This window comes from Typopeltis vanoorti, chromosome 18 (assembly GCF_054136105.1).
Source record: "Typopeltis vanoorti isolate ZY-2024b chromosome 18, IOZ_Tvanoo_1.0, whole genome shotgun sequence".
NCBI lineage: Eukaryota > Metazoa > Arthropoda > Arachnida > Uropygi > Thelyphonidae > Typopeltis > Typopeltis vanoorti.
The window spans coordinates 24,510,534-24,520,868 of record NC_143566.1 but is presented as its reverse complement, the minus strand read 5'-3'; the positions used below and the strand labels follow the sequence as shown (position 1 = coordinate 24,520,868).

The 10,335-nt window shown below is 36.2% G+C and overlaps 1 non-coding gene across 1 annotated transcript; it reads right to left on the bottom strand.

Moving 5' to 3' along the window:
- Positions 1-3,659: 3,659 nt before the first annotated feature.
- On the bottom strand, positions 3,660-3,743 carry TRNAL-UAA (transfer RNA leucine (anticodon UAA)). Its single transcript has one exon. It is a non-coding gene; the product is annotated as a tRNA-Leu (tRNA).
- Positions 3,744-10,335: the final 6,592 nt, after the last annotated feature.

Below are 10,335 nucleotides of genomic sequence, written 5' to 3'. Positions count from 1 at the left end.
CGAACCTGTGTAAGTCGAGGGGAGACATTTGATGTATGAAAAAAAAAAAGGGAGCTGCGAATGCACACCACGTGTTCCCAATGCTAAATAATATTGTCATATTGTCGAGATAGTTAGTAGAGTAAGCTTAAGTATCAGGAACTAGTTACCGGCTGGCGCAGTCGATCTAAAATAAATAAATTTGTCGGAAGCTAACTTCTGGTACAAGTAACCGTGAGGTATAAAACTAAAAATAGAATTAAAGAAAAGAAAGATAGTAAAACAAAACCAAGAGAAAGCGTAGACATAACAATTTCATCTCTGTATGGATAAATGGGAGATTAATCCTTATAATTGTAGGTCAGTCACTGTAATTCAACCTTTGTAAAAGTTTTTGACAGCAAACATTTTGCTAGGCAAGTATATAGAGGCTACTGACTTATTATTATTATTATTATTATTATTTGACACCTCCAGGGAGTCCAAGGACTCATCGAGGGAGGACACCTGCTCTACAACTCTGTCTTCACCATTCAATCACCAACTGACTGCAACTACACCAACACCATCTACTGCCGATCACCACTGGTATTTCCACAGACAATCACAAACATCCATGCCCATGGCAGGATTCGAACCCACAGCCTTCTGGCTGGAGAGTGGATACACTAACCCAGGGGGTGGCCAACCTTTTATAGTTCAAGCATCAATTTTTTTCATTTTTTAGTTAAGATGCGTCATACAAACTTATACCACTTTTCAGACCTTTTAAAATATGGTAATATGGATATATTTAACAGTTATGCATAAAATAATTTATTATATGTATGGTAATATAAGACACTTTTAGCAGTTTTAAATAAACGGATTTCATATAAAGACAAGATAAACATTCATTATTTTATTGAGACTTTTGAAATTGCTTTGCTTTTGCTAAGCTTGTAATGTTTGGAGTTAAATCAGTTACAGAAAGCATCAAACAGTTTTTCAAATTTGAATCAGTCAGTCCTGACCGTAGTTTGTTCTTAATCATTTTCATTGATGAAAATGCTTGTTCGCATCTGTATGTAGTTCCAAAACGACAGATATAACTCTGAGCAAATTTTCTCGGTTCTGGAAAATGTTCACAGGGCAACGATTGCCAGAAATTAATTATATCAAAAACATTTGGAAGTAAAAAAGTTGATTAAATTTCATTTTCAATAAAGAATTGGTTTTGAGTAATAAATAAGTTCAATAAGTTCCATTTGTATGTTACTAGGCATCGTCAAGATTTTTTGTTCAGTAAGTGAAAAGGAATTTATAAATGCAAGTATGCAGTCTTCTTCTTCAGCTAAAACGACTGTTAAAGGACTCTTGCAATAATCTGAGTTTCTCAGTATATTCTGTAAAGTTGCCATTATCTTCAACAGATTCACTATGTTCTTTTATGTGGAAATTGACTTAAATCCCCGTTTTCTAACTGGGAGATGAACAACTTTAATTTCATTTTGAATGCACTGATGTCATTTACTAAGTTAGGAAACAATTTGTTCTTGCCCTGAAGTTCTAAATTTAGATTATTGAGGTGGCTGGTAAAATCAACTAAAAATGCTAAATCAAATAGCCATTTCTCATCAGACAACAGGGCTTTTTCCTCATGCAGCTTATCCTTCTCTTACCGAAAATTACGAACACTTTCTTTCAGCTCCCAAAATCTACTGAGAACTTGTCCTTTAGAAAGCCAGCGCACCTCACGATGAAGGATGAGATCACTATATTCCATATATAGCAGTTCACAATATTCTCTGAATTCTCTTCTGTTTAACACTCTTGCTCTAATTTTATTCCCACACTTTACAACTGGTATCATAACATGCTTCAAATTTAGAGTTTTTCCACATAGAGATACTTTAGTAGAGAATGACCTAAAATACTTTCAAGTAAAGTTACAGTCCCAGAAACTCAACCTGCCATTGACGGTGCTCCATCAGTGCAAACACTGATGAGCTTACTAGAATCTAGTTGTTGATTTTCTAGACATGACTTTACTTTGTCAAATATACTGACCCTCTGGTTTTTCCATGAAGTGACTCAAGACCGATAAGTTCTTCAAAGATGCTAAAATTACCATAAATTCCTATTATAAAAATGCTTAATTGGGCTACATCACATATGTCAGCGGATTCATCCAAGGCTAAAGAAAAGAAAGAACAAGCATGAACATGGTCTTTTAATTGCTCAGTAACATCATGGGAAAGTTCTTCGATGCATCTTGTAATTGTTTGCTTGGACAGAGCAATTTGGTTTACTTTTCTTTCAACATTCTTATCACCAAGACATTTTGCAAATTTTTTGAGACGGGGCTTAACAACTTCCTCTCTATCAGAGAAAGGCTTGTGTTTTTTTAGCCAGCACAAAGGCAATTTCATAAGACGCCTCCAGCATTGCCACACTTTCACAACTTCGTTTCACAAATATATTTTGTCTCTTTTTTTATTTCTCCCTTTTTCTTAACCACATATTCTTTCTGCAACTACGACCCAGGAACTAACTTCAGTTTTTCTTCTAATTGAGCTTGATGTTTTCTATAGTGTCTGTTAAGATCATGTCTTCTATTATCTTTCACAAACAATGCACAACGGTTTTCCTGAAGGACCCGCAACAAATAAGAACTCATTTTCCCACAGTTCATTAAACTGGCGTTTGCTATCACCGTCTGCTTTTCTTCTGCTCATTTTCTTTTGCAGAGTAATAGGTAACTGACTGTAAAAAAAATTATTTCAAAAAGTAAATCTTATTATTAAATAATTTATTTAAATTATTTTATCATTTTAAACATTATGAACATTCAAAAACAGTTCTACAGGTTTAAGATAAGTTTCCTATTTTCATGAAGGCCTAATACAGTTCTATAAGTTTAAAAAGCATAATTTTTTTTTTTCATAGAGAGTTTTCATTTCTCTCTCGTAATATATTATGTCCAATGAAATATGAGATCGCTTCCTGCCATAATCAGCTGGCAATCACACACACAACCCAAACATCCTCATTACGAAAGCTTTGCTGATGATCAGTTAAATTTTAGGAATAAACCTACTATACGTAAATAAAAAGGAAAGATATTCTATAAAAAAAAAACATATAAACACACACATACAAATATATCGAATAATTGCAAGTTTCAGTAATCAGCAAATTAGGGGAGCAGGCAAGAACTTGACATACGCGTTCAAAATGAAAAAAAATTTTTTTTTAAATTTACAGAACTATATTAAGCCTTCATGAAAACAGAAATCTTATCTTAAACTTAAAGAACTGTTAATAAAAACATATAAGTTTGAAAACACAGAATTGTTTACTCACATCGAATCAGAAGTTCAACGAATGTTATGACACGAGAGTCAGCTGTAAACTGATTGAGTAACTGGTTACGCATGTCAGCATTTGCCGGTGCCTGTTGCTTCAAGATCAAACAAGTATAATAAGTGCACACTCTAGAATTCAGTCATAGGTTAATTGTGTGTTTATATATATATATATATATATATATATATATAAATCGTATACATTTTTTTTTATATTTTTCTCTGGGGTTCAGTGCGCCACTTCTAATCATGCAATGTGCCACTTTTGGCGCATGCGCCATAGGTTGGCCACCCCTGCACTAACCACTTGGCCAACCAGGCTGGCAAAAATTTTGTCGGAAGTGGGGTTCGAACCCACGCCGTCATTCGACGACCAGATCTTAAGTCTGGTGCCTTAGACCACTTGGCCATTCTGACACATACTTGAGACATTACTAAATAAAAATAATTCCCTCACTAATAATAAAAATAATTACTAAATAAAAATAAAATCTTAATTATATTAAGATTGAAACATTTATCACCATAATATATTATCTCCATATCAAATGATCTGTCATTAAACAGATGGTGGCTTTTATCCACACTTTCAGAAACATTACAATTCTTACATGCCATCCATTCCTGATTGGCAAAGGATGGTGGTCATTGGAACCACTCCCACTGTAAAGATCATCCACAGAATTTACATTTGCCTTTTAAAATAAACAATAAAATCTCCGATAATTCATATGTTCCTAGACAAGTACTGCTGTTTTGTGTGTGTGTGTGGGGGGGAGGCACGAGACAAACTTTCAACAGTTTGCATAGGTAGTGTCCTAGCACTGCAAAAAATAAAAACTGCTAATGTATATTATGCAAGCAGCAAAGTTAATTTAAATTTCTGAAAGGCACAACAGACATCTGGTATGCCCACTTACTGGCTGGCACAGAAAAGGGGAGGTTGCGGCAGACTTGTATTTATTGGTTATGGTTGCAACAAATAACCAGGCACTTTTTTTTAATGCGAGTGCATGATGAACCTGGATTACTAAATACTAAAATCAATAAATTTCTGACACTCCTAATCAGAGAAATAATAATAATAATGAAAATATTACAGGTGTCCAACAGCAAAGGCCTCCTTTGTTACAGATGTTTGACAATGATGACCAATCACCAATGATGACTTCATGTCACTTGCCTTAGTATTCCATAATGCATAGCACATTTGCACATGAAGAGATTGTAAGTTGCCCAGTCGTGTAAGCAATGTGCAAACATTGCTTACACGACTGGGCAACTCGTCTACTTGCCTTAGTAGAATCTGTTAAAAGTATTCATTATGTAGATGAATACTTTTAATAGCAAGCTGTATACTGCAAGTGAAGAAAAGAATGCAATTTGGTGTAAAGTGGATGACAAACAATATCAAACAGGAACTGAAGGTAAAAAAGAGATTATGGAAGAGATATAAGGAGAGGAGGGGTGGAGAGCAGATGTATGAAGAATATAAGACTGGTATGGTAAGGAAGGCAAAACTGGAACATGAGAAGAGATTTGTCCTGAGATCCAAAGAAAATTCTAAAGAATTCTTTTGTTATGTGACCAGTAGGAGGGAAAATGATTGTGAAAAAATGACATTGTTAGATAAAAATGAGAATAGGGTGATTGATTGATGCAAAGGACATAATGGAGTTGTTCAATGAACACTTTATTGGGGTATTTCATCCTGAAGAAGTAGGTTTTGTCTGTATTTACTAGAGGGATAGGGTAGGTTAGAGATTAGAAGTGCAAGAAGAGAGTGTGTTTCAAATACTGAGGACTCTGGATGTCAATGGGATTTTGCCATGGGTTTTGAGAGAATGTGCTCAAGAACTGACAGCTCCATTGACCTGGCTTTTCAATGAGAGTCTGGCCATGGGAAAGGTACTTAAGGAGTGGAAGGATGGTAAGATAATGCCACTGCATAAGGGTGGTAGGAGGCCGTAAGTGTTGAACTACAGACCAGTTTGCATTTCATCAGTAGTTGTTAAGATCTTGAGAAATTAGTGAGGGATCATTTACAACATTGGATAGATGAGAGCAATGTTATTTGTGAAAGTCAGCATATATGTATTAAGGGTGCTCTTCTTTTAATAATATGATTACCTTTTATAATAAAGTGACAAGAGCAGTGGATGAGGGAGAGGCTATTCTGTGATTTTTTTGGGGGATTTTAGAAAGGCATTTGAGAGGATACCACATGATAAGCTGATATTTATGTTGCAGCATGAGTCAGGTTAGTGAACTGGATTTGGGATTGACTGTCTGATAGGTATGAGAGAGTTGTGTATGCGGGGGGGAGCAGTATCAAGGAGGCAGAAGGTTACAAGTGGGGTCCCACATGTCTCATACAGGGACCTATATTGTTTAACCTTTATATCAATGACATTGTCAATGGATTGCAAGGGGGATATTCAGTTGTCTGCAGATGATGAAGCTGGGCAAGGTTATTAGTAATAGTGCAGATGTGGTGGCCCTGGAAGAGGATTTGAATAAACTGGACGAATGGGCAAATGAATGGGCATTCAGTTTAATTCAACTAAATGCGAAGTCTTGATGTTTGAGATACATTGATGGGAGGCTGCATACTCTGTTGGAGGAACTGTACTGGAGGAAGTGGGGGAGATAATGGATCTGGGGGGTGATGATTGACGGAAACCTGAAATTCAGGGAACATATTGCAAAGGTGGCAAAGGTAACTCCGATTACTGCAATGAGAAGGATGCTGACCTGCAAAGATAAAAGAGTTGTCATTCCATTGTATAAAGCTCTTATTAGACCACACGTGGATTGTTGTGCTCAGATTTGGTCCCCAGGATTTGAAGGGATAAATTGACTTTGGAAAGAGTGCAGAGACAGATAACAAAGATGGTATCAGGACTGTATTATGTTAGTTATGAAGATAGGCTGAGGGAATGTGGACTGCAGAGTTTATGAGACTTTTAAACTGTTGAGAGGTAGTTACAGGGTTGACACTGGGGAGTTATTTTGTTTGGTGGAACAGGGGAAAGAAGCAAGAATAAGGGGTCATCCCTGGAAGTTATGAAAGGAAGTTGTGAGCAAGAGGGTAAAGAGGGGTTTCTTTGCATTGAGAGTGGTCGCAATGAATTGCCTGATAGAGTGGTGAGAGCATGAACGGTCAATGAGTTCAAGGAGTGGTATGAAAGACTCTGTGTTTTCTAGGGCAGGCCTCCCATGAGTGAGCCTTGTGACTTCATGGAGGCCTGAATCATTATCATAATAATAGCTTCACATATAAGAGCTCATAAAACCCATAATACAAAAATGTCATGATTCCTTGCTTCCATTGACAAAGCAAGAAATCTGTTCATATATTTTTTTAATAGTTGGATGTTATGATTCTTGGGAAAAAATAGTGTGCAGTAAACTATTCCAAAGAATTTATAAATTTATTGAATAACCAACAACATCTAAGCCTTTCTATATGCATTACAAAGAATGGAAATATATGGAATAAAAGAGGAGATTGAGAAGTGGTTCAGCAAGTTTGAAGCTGAACTGTATATATAGATGTTAAAAAATGAAAGCTCTTGTATTTAGATGCTTTTTTCCTAAGCATCTAAATACATGAGCTGTCATTTTGCGGGAATGATGATTTGTCAGGTGTTGGGGTAATGTGCATAAAAATACCTATAGAAGATAGAAGGTAGAAACAGAACGTCCCTGAGAAAGTGATTGGAGTGAGTTTCTATCATGTTTTCTGCTTATCAACTTAACTCTGCAAACTACATACACTTCCAGTCAAAAGGGAGAATTCCATACGACCCCATCTTAGGTCACGTGTCTCTGATTCTATCCATCACTTCCTCATTCCCAAGAAAACTAGGTTACCAAATAATGTGAATATATAAAGGCTTAAAAAGTGGGAAAATAAACTTTCCATCTGTACTTGACATTGAATTCTTTGATATCTAAGTAATCCTTTGAGCTGTTTTTTGTCCGCTTTTGCATTATATCTTCTGAAAACCAAGTCCCTATATGTCATCGTCTTTAAAATCTCTTGTCTCATATTTGCTGCATTAAACTGATAACCATTATCTTTTGCCCACACAGCCAAACTAGACTGGATTCCATAAATTAAGGAACAAAGAGAAAAATCACAAGAACTCAAAAACTGTATGTTGAATTTTTATGCAATTTAGTGAAAAGCAGCATGATATGAGATGAGATGAGATGTGAAAGACACCCACACCCACAAAAATTGTAAATAAATAGTTTAATTCAGTAACAAATGGGTACATGAAAGACAATGGTCAATAAGAAGAGGTCAAGAGATTGTCAAAGTGCCTCAATAAGGATGTGGTGATCCCTTGCAGCTCTACAGTGCTCATAAAAATGTTTCATACCATTTATAATGGCATCCAAGAGCTCAGTTTGGTAATAACGACCATTGTTCCTGCAAAACCCTCCTAAGTCCCTCAAGGTTTTGGGGAAAGGGGTTGAGAGTGGCAATATATTAACCTAGAGCAGGGATTCTCAACCTATGGTATGCGTACCACTGGTGGTAAGTGAGCCACTGCCTTACTGGTACATCTAATATATTGAATTAAATATAGTGGTATGCCACTGGAAAAGGTTGAGAACTCCTGACCTAGAGCATTTCAGATATGCTCAATAGGATTAAGATCAGGAGAAGACCTCACTGGCATCAGGAGAAGACTTCCATATGTGTGATAGTCTCTTCTTGAAGATACTGGTCCAGTGAGCTTTGTTCAATGAGGATGAGCATTATTGTCTTGTAAGATAAAGGTCCCCCCCCCCTACTGCACCTGCATTGGGTTCCAAGATCTTGTCTTTATAAGTTGCAGCATTTATAGTTCTGCTAAGATGCACATACAAGTTGGTGCATCCACCCAATTAGATGTCTACCAAAAACCATCACATTATCTGCACCATATGTGCTCCTTTCATGGCTATTACAGATGAAAACATGTTCCTAGTTCTCTCCACATAAGAGCACTCCAGTCATATGTGGAGAGAACCAGGAACACGTTCTCTCCACATTATCTTTTGCTACATTATCTATTGTTTGTATACTATTGGTACTGGGACTAGTTGAAGATTTGGATGGAGATATTCAGTTGTTTGCAGATGATGCAAAGTTGGGATGAACCATGAAGAGTAGAGATGTCGTGGCCTTACAAGAAGTCTTGAATAAATTGAGTGATTGGGCAGAAGAATGGGGATGTGAGTTCAATGTTGCAAAATGTAAGGTTTTAAAATTTGGAAAACAAAAATGGGATGCAGAATTTATGATTGGTGAGGATATATTGGCAGAGGTGGAGGAAATAAGAGATCTGGGGGTGATAATGGATAAGGATCTGAAATTTAGGGGACATATAAGCAAAATTGCGAAGACAACACAAAGGCTTCTGGGAATGATGCAGAGGACACTGACTTGTAGAAGTAGGGAGATTCTTGTTCCATTGTATAAGGTTTTGATTAGGCCACACATGAACTATTGTGCCCAGATTTGGTCACCTGGTTTTCAGAAGGATGAAGAGATGTTGGAAAGGGTCCAGAGGCGACGACGACTAAGGTAGTTTCTAACCTCTGGAATGTCGAGTATGAGGAAAGATTGAGAAGATGCAACTTGCAGAGTCTGGTGGACAGGAGGAAGAGGGAAGATATGATAGAGACCTACAAGTTATTAAGGGGTTGTTATAGGATCAATGCTGAAAAGGTTCTACAGAAAATACTGGGAGATCAAGAGAATACCAGAGGTCATCCCTGGAAACTGTATAAAGAGGATGTGAGAAGCAGATTTTTTTTCATGCAGAGTTGTGAATGATTGGAATGCCTTGCCTAAGAGTGTGATGTCTGCAGAGAATTTGAGTGTGTTTAAAGCATGGTATGATGAGCTGTGTGTATGATAAAAGGACCTCCTAAATGAGTCTTTGACTCCATGGGGGTCTTGGGTAATAATAATAATAATACTCTGTTTTAGCTTTTCTCACAATACTCATTATTTTTCTGGCGTGAGCTTTATATATTTCATAACTCCTCTCACTCTTATTTTCACAATATTCTTTCCACATTATCTTCTTCTTGTGGATCTCTTGCTTAATAAGGCTGCACATCCATTTCACTCCCAACCTATTTATTCTTCGAACACTAGGGATACATTGAGATACCGCCTCATTCAAGCACTTTTTCAAAGATTCCCATGCATTGCTGACATTTTTTCCATTCAGTAACTGATACCATGGGACCAAAAATAGTATTCTTCTAAGTTGATCATAATTTCCAGCTTTGTAGTTCAGCATGTAGCCTGTTTTGATCAGAGCTTCAATAGAAGTTGCTATTTCCCAAGAAAGAACAGCATGATCACTGTCACCAATTGGTGTTAAAATAGCTATATTCTTGACAGAGATCCCTTCTGACGCTATGAGCAAATCCACCACTCTTTGACCTTGAGTTCCTTCTTTCACCTGCTACTTGAGAAAGTTGTCTCGCAACAATTCAATAAATTCCTGTTCTTTCGTATCATGAGATTTCTCTTCTACCCGGGGACATGCCAGTGGTATCCGGCGCCTGTGTGCAAAACTTTAATTGGCATCCCTATACCCCTCCCCCCAATAAAAAATCACTTTATATAAACGTATCAGTGAGTAAAAATGAAATACAAAATATATTAATTATAAGTTTATTGAACAAATAGCAGAAATTGCAAAAAAAATGTATAAAAAAACAATAAACATACAAGAAGGGTACAAAAACAACAAAAATAATTTGGAAAAAAATAAAGTAAATAAATAATAAAATAAATAAATAATAGTATCTTACAAGTATATAAAATAGGAACATATTAAACATTATTGGGTAAAGAAATAGTTAAATAAATATTTAAATAGAAAGAAAAATCACTTAGTGAATTGAACTTTTCTAGTTTTAATTAATGAAAATTCTCGAATAATATCATGTATATCAAGTTGATCTAAAACATTTGACTCTATTGATTTAA